The sequence below is a fragment of the Gekko japonicus genome, unplaced genomic scaffold, assembly GCF_001447785.1.
Source record: "Gekko japonicus isolate JY-2015 unplaced genomic scaffold, Gekko_japonicus_V1.1 scaffold1344, whole genome shotgun sequence".
Classification (NCBI taxonomy): Eukaryota; Metazoa; Chordata; class Lepidosauria; order Squamata; family Gekkonidae; genus Gekko; species Gekko japonicus.
This window is the reverse complement of record NW_015164226.1, coordinates 438,850-444,213: the sequence shown is the minus strand read 5'-3', so window position 1 is coordinate 444,213 and position 5,364 is coordinate 438,850.

Genomic DNA, 5,364 nt, shown 5'->3' with positions numbered 1-5,364 from the left:
CAAAGCAATGGTATTCCCAGTAGTAATGTATGGCTGCGAGACTTGAACCATAAGGAAGGCTGAGCGCCAAAGAATAGAAGCTTTCGAATTATGGTGCTGGAGAAGACTCTTAAGAGTCCCTTGGATTGCAAGGAGATCAAATCAGTCAATCCTAAAAGAGATCAACCCTGACTGTTCCCTGGAAGGCCAGATACTGAAGCTGAAGCTCAAATACTTTGGTCACCAAATGAGAAGGGAACACTCACTGGAGAAGACCCTGATGCTGGGAAAGATTGAAGGTCAAAGAAGACGGGGACGGCAAAGGATGAGATTGTTATCGATGCAACAAACATAAAATTTAGCCAATTCCAGAGCACAGCAGAAGACAGGAGGGCCTGGTGTGATGTGGTCCATGGGGTGCAAAGAGTCAGACTCGACAACAAAATGGATAGTTCAACTATTCAAAATAGCATGTTCCATAAAGTTCCTGATCTTCAGAAGTGATTTATTTTTCAGGGACTGTGAAAAACTATAGTAGAAAGCAGGACTGGAAAAACTCTAGTTCAGATTATGCCTGGCTGCTTTTCACTACTATAAAAAAAATTGCTAAATAGATTCTTCTGAACAAGGTTGCTCAGCAAAAAAACTGCAGAGCCACTGAAGGGTTTTAAAAAATTAATAAGTAAAACAAACTTGCATACAAAAGAAAAAATGGAATTTTACACAAGACCTGGATAGCAAGAACTACTGATGGGTATTCTGCATAGAAAAGAGAAAAGGCAGTGGGAAGGGAAAGGCAGGGAAGATCTGCTTCCATGAGCACTTCCTGCTAAGTATGGATGCAAGAAAAGTCCCACTGGTTCAGCACCTCGTCTCACACAGGATCCATAAGCAGGGGTGCAAAAGCCAAAGCTTCCCTGGGCTGGTGCCCCCCCCCCCCGGAAGCTGGTATTCAGCAGCAAAACATTTCTAAATATGGAGGTCTCCTACAGGCACCAATTCTAGTAACCAGTGATGGTACTTCTGGCAGAATTGGTACCGTAGGTACCTCCATTCTCCCTAGGGATGTGGAATGCATCCAGTTGGCCCAAGTCCTAACTCACAAGACCCCACTGAGTAGTTCACCTCTCCATTTATCACCTGTTCAGACCTCATCGATTGGATATTCCACCTGCATTGCATCATTTTACACTTGCTTACAATGAACCTCAGTTGCCATTGATGCCCACTCACCCAGTTTGGAAAGATTCCTGTCACAATCTCTTTTGGCTTTTATTGTCCTGAATAATTTGGTGTCAGGTACAAAATTGGCCACTTCACTGCTCCCCCTCCCAACTGAATTGCATTGATTCTAATACAGATCCCTGAGGGAATCCCACTATTTACTTCTTTGTGAGAAATACATACATTCCTACCCTCTGCTTTCTGTCAGTTAATGAGTTACTCATCAACAAGAGGATTGGTCCTCTTATCCCATTAATGCTAAGATTATTTAAGAGGGCCTTTGTTCAAAGTTTTCAGAGGTCCGAGTATGTAATGCCTACCAGATAATCCTTATCCATGTAGTTATTCATACTCTCAAAGAACTCCCAAAGTTTGGTGAGGAAGGATTCAACTCAAAATGTACATCCTTTTTTCCCCCTTGTCTTTTCTGGTTTGGGCAACAATCCAGTCCAGAGTAAATATTTAAACCCATTTAATAGGTGTTCTTTTAAAGTGGCTACTAGAGGAGTTGATTTTATAAAAACCATTCTATCCATGCAGAAACCAACTGTTTCCAAGTTTGATGGAGGTTTTCATTAAATCAAATATTATGTGAGCTCCCTTTATTCGTGTCCATGGTCAGGGACAGAGGGTGGCACTCGGGGAGAGAGTGCCTCCGTGATACCCACTGGAATGTGGAGTGCCACAGGGGCGATTCTCTCTCTGGTGTTGTTTGACATCTACATATGCGCCCTCACCCAATTGGTCCGGGATTTGGGCTGAGCTGTCACCAGTATGCTGACAACACCCAGCTCTATCTGTTGATGGATTGCCGGCCGGTTTCCGCCCCAGATAATTTAGACAGGGCATTAGAAGCTGTGGCTGATTGGTTACAGCAGAGCAGGTTGAGATTAAATACAACAAAGATGGAGGACCTGTATCTGAGTTGTGGGGGTTTGGGATTGGGAATTCAGACCCCAGTCCCAAACCCCCTTTGGTGCCAGTGCCAAGAATGAGGAGTTTTGGGATGATCCTGGATGCCTCACTTTCAATGGAGGCCCAGGTCGCCCCTGTTGCCAGGTCTGCCTTTTATAATCTGCAGCAAGTCAGTCAACTTGTTCCCTCCCAGGACTTAGCTACAGTGATCAATGCAATGGTCACTTCCAGGCTGGATTACTGTAATTTGCTCTATGTGGGGCTGCCCTTGAACTTGACCCAGAAACTCCAGCTGGTGCAGAATGCAGTGGTACACTTGCTGACGGCATCGCCTGTGTGGACATGCATTCAGCCAGTGCTACACCAAATGCACTGGATACCAGTCAAGTACCAGATTTGTTTCAAGGTTATGGTGCTGACCTTTAAAGCCCTATGCAGCCTGGGACCAGCATACCTTTGGGACCATCTCTCCCCTTATATGTCCCAGAAACCCTTGCGCTCCACTGAATAACACCTTCTGGTAGTCCCTGGCCCAAAGGACATCTGCTTAGCCTCAGCCAGGGCCAGGGCCTTTTCTGCCTTGGCCCCTGCATGGTGGAATACGCTCCCAATTGAGATCAGGGCCCTGCGGAACTTGCCACAATTCTGTAGGGCCTGTAAAGTGGAGCTGTTTCACCAGGCCTTTGGTTGAGGGAGTGGATTATTTTTATTATCTTGGCCTCCCCTGCCCATAGATGCCTACTATCCTACCAACATCTAACAAGAAGTGTATTAAACTGCTCTGGACTGATGTTAATTGCTGCTGCCATCTGGTCTTTATTTAATTGGTTTTAATTGTATATTTACTGTTTTATCTTTGTTGAGAGCCCATCATGGCATAGGGAGGGCTATAAATGCAATAAATTATAAAATCTAAAAACGTTACTTTTACATATCCACAAAGAAAGTGAGACATCCTTACCAAGTCACAAGCCGTTAAGAAGAACCCTATTCTCCACTTTTAAAGATAAGGCTCTGGGACCAGTTTCAAATCTGTAACAAGCAGAGGGTTTTAGAAGACCAGATATCAGTACTATATCTTTTATACCAAGGACTGTTTGTCCTAGAGGAGGAAGACTAAGTTTTCATGTATTAACAAAAAATCAGGACTAATCCACAGTGCTCTGTTCCTATCAACATATCTCCGGAAAGAGATATTTTGTAGGGTAAATACAGACAACCATTTACCAAGTGACAACTTACCACAATATGCCTGAGCTGAGACTGTTTAGTAAGCCAATAGCAGAACGTGAAGGGGGGAGAATTATGAACATGCCAATATCAAGACCAAGACCATGGACAGCAGACCAAAAGAGCTGGAGGCAGGAAGGACAAATCAAGCACCAAGCATTGTACCATAGCAAGAAATAAACAAACCAAATGTCAGAGACATGGAGGAATTGCCCTCACCTTGCTGTCCTGCTGCTCTTCTCAGCATGCACACAAAAGATGTGGGAAGCATGAGGTCCTTGTTCTCTACAAAGTACACCCTTCCAAAAGGCAGTAAAAAAGCTTGGCAACCCACCTGAGATCCCAACCCATTGAATACCACTGGTAGAGCTCATCCTTGTCTATGGTCAAATCATCCTTCACTTTGGCAGACAAGCTATCTAGAGGGAGAGAGGTAACACTGGGGTAATTTGGTCATCCCTACCAAACTCTCACTACCACATCCTAAGTGTTAATAATAATCTTTTACATCTGATTCAAAACTAAGAGAAGCTAGTGAATGAAAACATTCTCCTCTCAGCAGACCGACAAGCTCTCCTCACACAACCCAATACTGGTGTATGGAGAGAGAAGCAGTGGAATAATAACAACAGACCCTTCCCTTCCTTATGTGAGTCTGTGCAAAGAGATCCTATTTAGGTTGAAACTGTATATGCATATGGTCTGCGTGCTTGCCTGGAAAGCTGCAAAACCCGATCAAGCTGGAGAGTCTGGTTACATACGAACTGAGCATATACAGAAGATGAGAGCCATTGTGGCACAGTGCGTAGAGTACTGGTCTAGGAACTGGGAGATCCCAGTTTGAATCCCTGGTCTTCCATGGAAGCCTGCTGGGTGACCAGGGGCCAGTCATTGTCACTGTCAACCTAACTTGTCTCACAGGTTAGTTGTGAGGATAAAATGGAGGACAGAATAATGATGTAAGCCACTTTATGTTCCCATTGGGGAGTAAGGCATGGTATAAAGGGAGTAAATAAATAAGGGTGGGTCCTGTTCATGATCTCATTCTGGCCCCTCAGACAAATTGGTTGGCTGAAGATTTTCAATGATTAGCTTATGAAAAGGTTTGCCTACAAGGGTAGGTGATACATTGTTGTCTGTATGGTCAGAGTTGCCAACACTATGTTGGGAAATTCCTGGGAATTTGGTGGTGGGACCTGAGAAGGATGGAGTTTGGGGAGAGGAGGGACCACAGCAGGGTATAAGGCCATAAAGCCACCCTCCAAAGAAGCCATGTTCTCCAGGGGAATGGATATCTCTCATCACTAGTTTTAATTCTGGGAGATCTCCAGGACCCCACCTGGAGGCTGACCACCCTAAGCAGCTCTCTCACCTAACAGGCCAGGCAGAGAAGCCAGGCAAGACGTCCATATGGCCTTAGCCACAAAGCTCAAGAATAGCAAGGACTTCAGAAATCTCTTTCCCAGGATGCTTCTTATGACTACAGAAATGGGTGGGTGGTTTCAAGAACCTGTCAAGCCACAATAAATGGCTGACCACCTGCATTTGTCTTGGTATGCTACAGTTGTTCATTTTTATAAAGAGATTAAAACTGTAATAGAATGGAACAATCCAGGTGGGCTCCTTTATAATGGAATAGGATGATAGACTACTGGAAGAATTACTGTAGGTAATGTCTTGCGTTTATTGCATTGTCTTCTACCTTTTGAGTCCACTTCCTGCTTTGTTTATAGTATACCTTGCCTTAGAAAGTTTATTGTTCGCATTGTTTTCTAATTTTGTAATCCTACTCCTACTGCACAGTTCATTGACTGTTTTATGGTATTGGATTGCATTGTTTTATATTCTGTAATGTGCCTTGAATTTCAGTTAGAAGTAGGGTTTCCAGCCCCCCAGTGGAGGTGGACATACCCCAGCTCCTAAGCAGCAGCAGGGAAAAAAGTTTAAAAATGGCAGTTGGGCCAATAACATGATATCACGTTCAGTGAAAACCCAGAAGTGACATCATGCCTCTCT